This window comes from Ascaphus truei, chromosome 2 (genome assembly GCF_040206685.1).
Source record: "Ascaphus truei isolate aAscTru1 chromosome 2, aAscTru1.hap1, whole genome shotgun sequence".
NCBI lineage: Eukaryota > Metazoa > Chordata > Amphibia > Anura > Ascaphidae > Ascaphus > Ascaphus truei.
The window spans coordinates 162,568,182-162,581,793 of record NC_134484.1 but is presented as its reverse complement, the minus strand read 5'-3'; positions in this window follow the sequence as shown (position 1 = coordinate 162,581,793).

Below are 13,612 nucleotides of genomic sequence, written 5' to 3'. Positions count from 1 at the left end.
TGTGTCCAGTTCTCTGATCTTATATTTGGCACGTACTTCTTGGTAGCTCAGGAGCCTTCCTAGGCTTAGGAGATCCGCGATCGCCCCAATCCCTCTTGATTTTATTGTTCGTATAACTTGGATCTGCATCCCGGGGGGAATTTGGGGTTATTGGATAGGGGCGTGAGCTGTGGGTTAGATGAACACAGGCCAAATCTGCTCTTATATTATGACCACACTTCCCAGGTAAGTATTGTCGCTTTTAATTTTAGATTGTGTGCTTGTCTATCTCCCCTGTCTAGACTCCAAAGGCAAGCCTGCAGAGAAGGCATTCTGGCATACTTGGACTCTATTTCGATCCAGCAACATTTGGCTGGGTCGGTGTTCCACATGACAGCTTGTTTCAATTGTGCTGCTATGTAATATTTGTGAATGTCTGGGACCGCCATACCTCCTCTTCCTCTTGATGCCAGCAGGACCGATCTTGCTACTCTGGGTCTTTTACCCTGCCAGATAAAGTTAAACATTCTGTTTTGTATGTTTTTTAGTTCAGTGCAGGTACATGGACTGGGAGTGTCTGAAAGTAGTATAAAAGTCTAGGGAGTATGTTCATCTTCACAGATGTCATTCTCCCAATCCATGAAATCTGGTAACCCTCCCACTGTTCCAAGTCTTTCTTAATCGTTTCCCAGAGAGCTGGGTAGTTATCTTGGTATAGATCCCGGTAGTGTCTTGATACATTTACTCCCAAGTATTTTATATATGAAGAGCACCACCGGTAGCTAAAGTTCAATTTGAGTAGCTTCACTTCTTCTTCTGGTAAGCTAATGTTTAGGGCTTCAGACTTTCCAGTGTTTATTTTGTATCCTGACACTTTGCCAAAGTTCCCTTTGAAGGTTCGGAAGGGAAGTTTGGGGTTTGGACAAGGTTAGGATAATATCGTCTGCGAACAAAGATATTTTATAATTTGTCCCTCCTATGTCAACGCCCTAGATGTTCATATTGTTTATGATCTTGGTCGCCAGAGGTTCGATCGTGAGTGCAAAGAGAAGAGGCGATAGGGGGCACCCCTGCCTTGTACCGTTTTTAATTTGAAATCTCTCGCCTGTTCCACCTGGGAGTTTGACCGCGGCAGAAGGGTTCTGGTAGAGAGCCCCGACGCCTTCCAGGAACGTGTCTTTAAAGCCAAATTTTTTCAAGGCATTGTCTAGGAATAACCAGTCTATCCTATCGAATGCCTTCTCTGCATCTAAGCTCAGTAACATCGCCTTTGTATTTGACATGTGGACATGATCAATTATATTTATTATTTTGTGGGTATTGTCCACGGCTTGGCGCCCCGAGACAAACCCAACTTGTTTCGAATGAATTAATCTAGGTAGGATAGAGTTCAACCTGTTCGCAAGTATCTTACTGTATAGTTTTAGGTCATTGTTCAGAAGGGATATGGGCCTATAGCTTCCGCACTGGGTCGGGTCCTTCCCCTCCTTATGAATTATTGCTAGATTAGCTGAGGCCATTGAGATCGGGATTGGGTTCCCTTCCATGAAGGAGTTAAATAGGGCAAGTAGGTGGGGTGATAATATGGGTAGGAACTTTTTATAGTAAGAATTTGTATAGCCGTCGGGTCCCGGCGCTTTAGATGCTTTGGATGTCTTTAATGCCGCTGTCAGTTCCTCTAGTGTGATTTTCCCGTTCAACATAGTATTCTCCTCCTCTGTTAGAGAGGGTAGATCACAGTCGTCGAGATATTCTACTATTGACGCGAGTTCGGCTGACTTTGGAATAGCGGAATCGGATCTTAAATTATATAATTTGGTGTAAAATTTGGTAAATTCCTCTGTAATTTTTTGCAATGACTTTATGTCTGAGAGTATTATTGTTTTTTAAACATGTATTTATATTTTTTAAATGCCGAAAACAACTATACAACACATTTGGCCAATAGGGATGTTGGGCATTATTCTTCCGGGGGGTAGTATAGTTTTCTGTTTATATTAATACCTATGCAGCCACCTGTTGTCAGCTAATTGGCCCATGGCTACTAAGTGGTTAATATGAATGCAATGTCTTAAAAGCAGTGGCAGGATTCAGCCGGTTCGCGCTAACCTGTTCCAAAAATTTCATAAGTTCGCCGAACCGGTGCTTAATTCTCTCACCTGTCGGAGCAATGGACGGCGGGTGGCGGGCGGCATCTACCAGCGTAGCGGGTGGCATCTACCAGCATCTCCCGGCACCTTTTTCCTGCATATCTTCTCAATATGGACGCGCGGCGTCAAATGGCGCAGGGTTGCCATGCCAACGGGAATGTCACGTGATATATCTGCATCACGTGATGCCCCATTGCTATGGCAATGGGATGCTACGTGACATCGTGACGTTACGCGGCATCGCATTGTCATGGCAACGTGGCACTATGTGACGCCGCTCAGCCATATTGAGAAGATTTGCAGGGGGAACATGCAATGCCGGAGCATACTTGGAGACGCTGCCCGCCACCAGCCACCCACCGCCCTGACAGGTGAGGGAGAGATGTGAGGGGGAGATCTGGGGGAGATTTGAGGGGGAGATCTGGGGGAGATGTGACGGGGACAGGGGGAGATGCGATGGGGAGATCTGGGGGAAATATGAGGGGGAGATCTGTGTAAGGATTCTACTCGATCCGTGCTGGGTTTTGCTGCCTTTCGGGTTTTCCTAGTCACCTGCCTTTTCTGCTCCCTGTGGCCATTTTGCATACTGGTAGCCTGCTATATAAGGCTGCAGTTCCTAGTGGGAGTTGCCAAGCAAAGTTCTAACATTTGCAGCTCTTGTTGGTCTTTGCAGTCATGCTTTACCCTTTTGTCTGTTTTGATTCCCCTGTTGCTGACCCCAGACCGTGACCCAGACCTCTCTGCTTTCTGCCAACACTGACTCTGCCTGTCTCCTGGACTTTGCAACACCACCGCCAGCCCTGACCCCTGCCTGCTTACCGACTACGGATATTCTTACAGGACTCTGTCCCTGGGCTCTGGTTGGTTTATTTGCATCCCTACCTCAGCCCTGCAGGTCAGCTTCCTGATTTGAGACAAACAAGTCACATTTTTTCTCAGCCAAACATGGACCCTGCTGAGATAGATCCATATCTCTCCAAGGGAAACTACTCGGAGATCATGAGACATGTCTCGCTCAGCAAAACCAACAGATGACACTCATTTCTAGCTGACTTCAGGACATTATCATCCAACTGGTTACACTCCAGGTGGGTTCTAGCTCAAATCAAATTGCTTCCACTACTGTATCTCTACTCCCCATCTGTCCTCCTCCCCATTACCATTGGGGGTATTTTTGGTACCAGCTCAAATTGCCCCTCCCAATACCCTGGAATCTTTTTGTTTCCATTTACTCAAGTATCCACTGCAAGTTTTGCTAGAGTTGTCTCTTATCAGTAATGATCACCCACTCATACTACAAAACCTCTTGCTATTATGTTCACTCTTTTGCTTTAGTGCCTGTACCGCACTATATTTGGACCTTATCTGTTTCTGTCACCTACATTCTGCCAGCTGCCTGACCTGAGCATGGACTCATGCAAAAATGATGACTCTTTGGTTGTTACTCATTAAAATGTAATACTGCTAATCAGGGTACTCACAATTTAATTAATATAATCTTTGGATAACATTTCATTTATCAGCCTTGTTTTCCTATTTGTTTGTCCTCTTCAGGCCCTGCCTGTCTGTTCCTATTTCAGTCTGCCCCATTCTGATCTGGTCATGTGAAGTCCTGTTTGTTTATCCATACTGATCCGTTCCTGTCTAGTGAGTCCAGCCATATTCCAGGCAACACTAACTATGTTCTGGCAATACCGGAAAATGGGGACATATCAAATAAAAGATAGATGGGACAGAAAATATAATACCTGGCCAGAAGAGTGCAACATGTAACTCCTCTTGGGTACCATTAAGTCTACACATAAACAGATTAAAAAAAAAAACAATTAAAGTTCCTTTCTGCTTTGCAATAAAATAGAAGGAAAATTGCTTTGCTGAAGCTGTATAATTGTAATTTGCCACAATTTCAATTTGGGATAAAAGAGTAGCCCCTTGAACCACATAACAACTGCAATGTTTTTATATTCCAGTTATATTGCTTTATCATTTTAATCAGACAAAGTAATTACTTGGTTAATTAATCTTTTGATTCCAGTACTTATATGAATGACAAAATAAAAAGGGAGTGGCCAGGCATTTAAAAAAAAAAAAATGTATGTACACATTTATATGCATCCATGTCCATAAGACTAAGCCAATAATTATAACTGTGAAAGTTAGTCAAATTTTGGGAGTAGTTTTCATTACTACAGTATAGATTGCTTTTGAATGCACTGTAAATGGTCTGTGAGTATACTAGTGCAATAAACGTGTATCAACACGTTAATAAAACAAGGAAAGGAAAGGAAATATACGTTAAGTCATGATAGTTTAGGTGACCATTTACAGTACATGTCTTTTCCATTTTCTGTTTTTGCAAATCCTCAAATTGCTTAAAATGTCACTAGAATTTAGCAAACATGGCAGTATATACATTGTTACAGGACCTACAATATGACCTACACAATGACTTTTACTGGTCAGCCAACTTTCTTTTGCAGAGTTTGCAGATTTTTCCAAAAATGTTTCACATTTCAACTGGTTTGAAAACTTTAGCAACAATGCTGAACCTCTTTAATATCTACAGAATGGTGAATTTATTTGTATTGATATGTTTAACCATTTGGGTGCCCCATGATGTAGTTCTGTGGAACGATTACATGTTCGCAACATGCCAGAGAGGCTGTAGCACTTTGAGCCACACCTCAGACACTCTAAGGTTTAAAATAATGTGCCTATCCGTATCTGCATTGATAACTCTAAATTATGCAATGATTTTTATTTTATGGTTTATGCCATAGAAACTTTTCTCAAAGAAGACCTACAAAGAAAAGTAACGAAAAACTCTAAACTGCAGGAAATGGCATTCATGTTTGTAAGAATCTGAATTCAATAATTAAATATTTATTTCATTTGTTATCAAGTGAATGACAGCAAAAGAGTCAAAGACCTACACTCAGTTATGTAACTGTAAAATACTACATCCTTCACAAGAAAAAAAATGCTTCACAATTTCAGGAAGTTCTTAACAATGTGAAATGCTTTTTCAGTTTCTAAAATGGAAATGCCTTAGCCAGCAAATGTTATAACAATACCATATTGTTCTTGTAGTTGTGTGCCTGAATTCCAGACAAAATGTGTTATTTTTTCAGAAATGTTACAAATACAATGTGCAGCAACACAAGGATGATTATCAATAATGGTTTCATGCCACTCCATGTGCTAATGAAACTCTTACATCTGACAAAATGCCCTGCCTACAGCATGATTACAGCATAGAGCCAGGTGTGGCAACCCCAGCGCATTAGGGATTGTATCTTTCATCAGCTATTATCTGCAAAGTCTTTTACTCATCTGATTTTCTCCAGGCTTTTATATAGGATTTTTCTTTACTGAGAATAGAATATGTTCATTATCTTCTAGCGACTCTAATTAAAAATAGAAACAAAAATGTTTGTACCGGTATGTTTGGGAAATCAAGAATGCATCGACATTTCTAAGATCTAATTATTGTTTAAAGTAAGAGTTCAAATTAAAGTTTAGCTCTTCTAAATCGAGTCTAATCTTAACTTGGGTGTTGGTTTATGGTAAAGCGTTAGACTCAACTTCTGACCCTTGAATAAATGCAAAAGTTGCTGTTAACATTATAAACATTCACATTACTTAACCCACAAGTGTATAAGGTAATCTTGAATTTACTGTACTGTACCTCTTTTAATCTATTTATAGTTATGACTTTGTATCAGTTTTATCTCACTTGTATCATATTCATAATGGGATTGGTTATGTGGAATTCTTGGAAGAGTTGTAGGAGTGATCACTTGATACATTAATATACCTAAAGTCCATTGTTTTTGTTTTTGGTTCTGGGTTTTGATTACGACAGAATATGTGAATTTCATCATTTTAAATATTTACAAATATAAGCATTGCCTGAATTTTCTGTCATAAACAAAACACTCTTATAGTGTGGTTTATATGCTGGAACGTGTATTTTTCTGGCCCTGACGAAATGTGATATCTTTGGAATATAATAACTATATTTTCCAGAGATAAAACATACTAATTGAAAACTTTTAGATTAATATATTGCCTCATTTGGAAGTTAAGTTACCATGATATGGTTTCTTAACTAGGGTATCTAATTGGTCAAACATACAAAACATCTTTTAGTATATTAATATTAAAATTAAAACTAGATTTGTATAGGATGAGAGTCACCGTTAGGATTTCTTTAACATGTAATTGAGTGCCAATTCTATACCAATGGATCCATGAGCAATATACTGTATATATATATTTTAAAATATTTTAATGTACAGTATATGTTTTAATGTGATAATTTATTAATTATGTTTAAATGTATATGCAAATGTTTTATATAGCCATTGTCAACATTATATGCTAAATTCTCTCTTGGATGATACAATAAAGATAATTAGATAAAGCAATAGAGTGGTCTATATAATAGGAGACATATGGACTACAATCACATACCCCTGAGGAAGCAGGAACCCCTCTGCGAAATGCATAAGGTGACGGAGGACCAGAAAGAGTGTTACACATGTCATCCTGGAAGTGACGTCAGACGTCTGGAGGGAAGGAGATCTTCTCTGGCTGGATTCAAAATCCAATGAACAGACTCTGTTTTGTGTGTTGTATCCCGGTTTTTAATCTATAAAGAAGTATTTTTGTACCTTTACCAAGAGGCCGCCTTGCTCCTTTTACACCTACCTCACATGGAGAGAAGGGCAATAGGGAAAAAATACCGTTAAGTGACTGTGGTCAGCACTGACATGTAAGTACATATCTTAACACAATTATGAATGAGCTCCGTTTTTGAACATACTTCACTATTTTTTCCTTTTTATCTTCTTTTTTGTCCTGAGGTGCGCTGATTTCTCCTGGAAGAATTAAAATATACACTATATTAAATAAAGTAGAATATTGTATATCATGTATATTGTATATAAAGTGTCTTTATAAATGTTTAATTCCGTATTAGTTGATTATATACAATTCCACTGGGGTCTTTAGTAACATCTTACTTAATAAATATTTCTTAAATACATTTTTCCATATACTGTATTTCTCTACATATTTTTTAATCTGACGTATTAAATAAATTTGTTTTGTGTGTATGTATGTATGTATGTATGTATGTGTGTGTGTGTGTGTGTGTGTGTGTGTGTGTGTGTGTGTGTGTGTTTATATATATACAGTACCAACAAAGTTTATTCTTACACGGCCAGCACCGCGTTTTAAAAAAAACGCGTGCGTCGCGCGGCTGTCTCCGGCCGAAACCTGCTGGATTTCGGCCGTTTTTTCCTGCGCCTCGGGCGCATTCAATAGTAAGCGCCATAGCGCTTATCTATTGAAGCACGGGAAAGCGTGGGAAACTCCGGTTTCAAACCGGAGAATAGACCCGCTGCGATCCCACTGCGGTCCCGGCCAGCTCGCGTCTTTAGTTAGAATAAGCTGTGCCGGGACACTGAATACGTTGTATATCTTATTTCATGTGAGTGCGGCCTGCAATATATTGGCCGCACATCAAGGGCTCTAAGTACACGGTTCTTGGAGCATCAAAGAAACGCTATTCACGGGTGCCAAACACATAGCCTCTCCCGCCACTTCTGTAATAAACATCTAAAAAATCCAAAATCCCTATCAGTTATGGGCATTGAATACATTCCCTCCACATATAGGGGGGGAGATCGTTTCCAAAGACTCTGTATGAGGGAGACATACTGGATGTATGTTTTGGATACCACTTGCCCAAAGGGGCATAATGACCATATTGATATTAGCACCATTGTGTGATCTCTCTTTTAGGGAGTTCCTTCAGAAGTATGGTTTGAATGCTTAGGCATTCCCTTCGAACTTTGGTCATACACTGGCGACACACTTTATTCGAGCTTGGCTAGTCCCACGAATTCGGGTATACCCGGGTGTATTGAGGTTTGTGACTGTTTTCTGCCCGAGTACATTGAGTTATTTTCCAAGCAGGGATTGAAGCATTTTATTCCCGCTGGCTGCAATACTGCACAGTATATATATATAAACTGCATTACAATTCATGAATTTATGCCATCTGGTAGACACGCGAAGCATTGCAGCCTATTAAATCCTAATCATTATCATTTAACAGATCAGTCGCCCATCAGCCAGGCATGAACCCAGGCTGGGAAGGCAAATGCAACGGGGCTTGTCAGAGGTTAGGAGTGGCGCATTCCAGGTATCTGCCAGGTACATACCGGGTATTTGCTCGAATAAAGTGTGTCGGTGCAGTATGTCAGATCCTAAAAATATACTTTTAATTAATGTATTTTCAAATACATCCGGTAGTGAATTCTATACATGAGTGATTGGATAAATCTTGATATTTGCCATTTATATCTTATTGTGAATGTATCATGATTCCTGTCTATGAAGAGGTCCATATGGCATTTACAGTAGAGGCAACGTTTATTCTAACATTTGCCGTAAACTAGCCGGGTTACAGTCTGGGTATGTGCTGGGTATGTGCTGGGTATGTTTTGGGCTAGTTTGAGGCGTTTAAGGCATTTCTGCATTGACTAATGACCCATAGGATTAACACAGCAGGGACCCTGGCATTCCAATTCAGTTTGAATGGGACTGCCAGGGACCCCCGCTGTTAATCTGATAGGCCATTAATCAATGCAGATATGCTGGGGCTAGTTTAAGGAAAGTTTAAGGCATGTATTCAGAATGTACCTGGGTGTTTCCTGTTTTTTTGGGGGAATTGCCACTGGTTTTTGTTCAAATAAGAGTTGCCTCTACTGTATATGTTAAGTTATACATGTATACACACATTTATATTAATTATATTTATCATTCATCAATTATTTTCACTCATATTCACTTTATACATTACAAATACTTTTTATGGTTTAATCATTTAATTTACACAATAATTTTTATTACATCCACACATACGTTTAACTTGGTATATACTACACAACATATTAGATATGTCACTATGACGTACATATATACCATGTTGTCTCTTCCTGTCTTTGCTTCAATTCAATCTGTTGCTGCTCCTCTAACTCCACATGGAATCTACAAACTACATGTGACATTGGGTAGGTTTGACATAATCACCTTACGATCTAATACATCTGAACCAACTAGGTAAATAACTGATATGGGGTCAAATAAATTATGACTAAATTATATTTGCTTCACAAGTTATAAGATATATACTTCGTTATTTTTTCCAGTCTCCTGAAGTATCGGGTAATATGGACAACAACAATCTAAGTTGTTTAATTCTGCTTAACTCTTTGTTACTATATTGATTTCTCATAGCTAATCAATTTATAATTGTTTTACTTTATCATGTATAATCATTTACTTCATCCAATTTATGTAATTGTACCTTGTCTGAATATGATTACACTCTTTATCCCTCTAAAGGTTAGACTGACAGTGGGTCAAATAACTTATGTAAAAAAAGTTGTTATTATCAATTCATGAGCCCACAAACGGCTATATATACCTTTGTGTCATGATCTTTATGATATACTTTCAGAAATTTCAATGGGGTCCGTTTAAACCATTATTCTGTTTTTATTAAAATGCATGTGTGTTGCTATTGTAGCTAATTGACTAATTAGTTATGCAAATTGCCTTCCTATAAATACTGTAAGAGGGGACCCAATGGGTATCCCCTGATGAAGTCATCATTGATGACGAAACGCGTAGGGCGTGGTTTGTGAGAAGCTGTCACGTGCCCATGTCCATCTGTTGCTGCTGGTACTAAAGTTTGGTTCCTGCTCCCCCGTGTTGGCTTACTAGCACTAAGAAATTGGTGTGGCTATTGCTGGTTCCCGGAGGGACTTCCTGTGCAGAGGCGCCGAATTGGAGAATCGTCACTTCCGGTATCTGACTGCATGAATGAGAGACGCGAGCGGACGCCATTACCCTGATCGGACTGCACTTCTGGCACATGAGAGCCAATCTCATATCTGCTATTTTAAATCGTACTTTTGTGAGTGGGCATTTGTTGATTTTAATGTTCTATAAACACTTGTTATAACGTTAATGCACTAGGTGTGCGCCTGTTTTCTTTTTTTCTCTTTTCACAGGTATAACAAGGGAGTAGTGAACCCTTGAAACGGGCTGCAAACACCTGGAGACATTACTTTTTTGGAACAGGACTCTGTTTTTTCAAAGGACTTTCAAAACAAGGTTTTTTATTTCAATTTTTACTACAAGTATTTATTGAGGCAACACAATTTTTTAATTTTTCAATTTTTTATTTTTAGAATTTATTAGGTTATGGTTTATTATTGCTGTTGATTGTAAGTATCCTTGATTAATAGGTTTAAAAGTTAATAGCTTCTTTCTCACCACCCCGTTGGGTGCATATAAAGGCTACTCTTCTTCAGCTTTGTTAGGATAATTAGAGGCGCTACTTCGTTGCTTTCTGTTTATATATACATATATATATATATATGTATGTATGTATTATATATATATATATATATATATATATATATATATGTATGTATGTATGTATGTATATAGGGCTACATATTAAAAAACAAAAACATACTGGGGACAGAACAGGGAAAACTCTCCTCCCACGCATTTCATGCTAAACAGCTTTTTCTCAAGGAGTCTACTGGAGCAGTAGAATATTTTTTTTATGCACTGTTCATTAGTAGAATATTTTTTTATTTTCATACCACCCGGTGAGTTGATCAGTGCTAATTTACTGGGTTGCTGTTCAACCAATCTTCAGTAATTTCTCGTGTATCCCTTCCGATTGGAGTAACGCTTCAACAGCTTTGCAGACTCTGGTACACTGGACACGCATCATCTGGTTCCAGAGGAGACAGTTTTTGATTCAAAGCAGTAGCATGCTTAACCATGATGAAACGGATACAGAGGCTCCGGTACACAGGACACGCATCATTCAGTTCCAGAAAAGACAGTGTTCGATTTCAAGCTGCAGCACACTCAGCCATGACGAAACAGTGACAGAGTCAGGACTTCCAGGTGGTTTGGGGGCTTCAGAGGTAATTAAACTTCTCCTCTGTTGTGTTTACACCCCCACTAGTCGCCATTAATACTCCGTTGCCAACTCAGTTAGTCCTTATCTCCATTATGCAATCGTCGTGACGGTACTGGATACTGTGCAATACCTGCATTCTACACTGTTGAATATAACTCAATATACATATTGCATAAGTAACATAATATGGGACTTTAGAAGCTAAAGCATATCGTTTAGACTTATCTTGGAGCAGTCAATCTCTACTTCTGGAACATATTCCAACCTGAAGTATACTGTATCCCACAACGATCAGCCACTTTACCTGTTGTTTCAACATTGCTCTTCATTCCCTCTAGATTTCAAGCTCTCCCAAACAGGGCACTCATTTCTTTTTGTGTCTGTTTGCACTTATTTGTCCTTGTTTGGTATGTCATCCTGTTTATGTAATATACATAACTCTGTAAACCCTTTGTAGCCGCAATATTTTGGCGCATTACAAATAATATAGAATAATATTCAGCGTATTGCAAGAATCTATTAGAACCTTTTCTTTCACAATTATTACATAGTTGCATAATTGCACTTATGCAATTCACACCAAGCTAAGGCAGGCATGCTTAGGAGGAGGGCCAGAGGAGTTCCCATGCTTCATACTTAATGTAGCTGTAGTTAGTGTCTAGTGAGTGAGTGGGAAAAGACCGAGGTCACTATTTTTACTCGGTGAAAGCTGGTTAAAGTCTGGTTAAAGAATACCACATTCATTTGTGGTCTGTGCAAATGCAGTTATTTAAAGCTGCTGCAATGGAAGTTGTGTAATTCAATATGTGTGCAACTTGACCAGCCAAGCAATCATTTAGAAAGGACAGCTCTTGTTTGCTTAATCCCCAAACTGTGTTTTTTTCTTTTTTTGCAATAAGCTAAAGTCATTGCTCAGTACTCTGAAGAACAATAGAGTGGGTGGGGAGAGGTTAGGGTTGGAAAATGTTGGCTGAAACGGGCCCACTGAGAGAGGCTTATTAAGGTATTTTTGATGACTACTACAGTAGTAATACTATAGTGCTAGTAAAATATAGTATCCAATGATTTTTCCGACGACAGTTCCTGCTGGAGTACTGTTAGCAGTTGGACGAGATAGATTACTCATGGCTTCTTGAGTTCCGTATACAGGTAAGTTACAAACACTCATTCCTGTATAGTGAAAATTCAAGTTAACACTTCAACAATTGTTTGTCCCAACAAAAAAATGATTACAAAAAATTGATAGACTCTAAAAATATAAAATATTTATTATATTAAATATAAAAATGTCATCCCCACAATCCACCCACATGAATACCCCAAAACCCACTACAAACCACAACAAACACCCCGTTCAACCACCATAAAACACTCCTCTCAAAACCCCACCCCACAACACACTCACCCCTCTCATGAAGGGTTTAACCCCTCCCGCTACCACCCGGAAGCTGCAAACACCCACCAAAGGCCAAATGCCAACTTCACCCATCCTCGCTACCCACAATAAATATTTTAAAACACAACAACCCTACTACCCATCTCCTCTACACGCAACAACCCCCCCTCCCCCACCCAACACATACAGTACAATCATGGGCAAAATTACTATTATCCAGGTATGGATAATAGTGCATTTTCCAATAATAAAATCAAACATTAGCCAGTCAGCATTAATAAAATAAATAAAATGTTCAAATTACCCCTGCCATCATGAAGGGTGTCCGCGTCAGCATACTGCAGGTCCATGTCCTCCGATGCCAGCAAGAATACCAGAAAAAATACAATCTAATTGCCCCTAACCCCTTAATCACATTATCCATTAATAACCGCTATAGTAATTAAGGGCCCGTCCCCCGCTACTCACTAAGGAGGCCTAACCACCTACCCCGGCCCCACTATACCCAACCTGTATCCATTATTTGGCACCGTGGTATATCATACCCATATAATATGGGCATGATAAGCGACAATAACACTCAATGGTCAACCTAATAAAAATAATTTAGGCCAAAAATAAACAATAATCAAAGAAATACACAAGCACCTAAACACCACAACAATAAAAGAACTAAAAAGCCTCAATACACATTAATTACATTAATCTATCACTAAAACAGCAAAATAATTCCAATTATGTTATTCCAAAAACATAAAAATACCAATAAATAAACATCTATCCAACCAATCAATTAAAGAAATAAAACCCGTAGCCAACCAAACAAATAATTAATGTAAACCAGTAGCCAATAAATCAATGAAATAAATAAAACCACTAGCCAACAAAACAAATAATTAATTTACACCAGTAGCCAACAAAACAAATACATAATTTAAAATGCGAAACAATCCTGAAATGTACTAAAAACAAGCCATCCAAAATCAAAACAATTTCATCCAAACAATAAGCAGAAATCGAACAAATAAAATTAAATTGAAAACAAGCATTTTGCCAAAAAAAGCA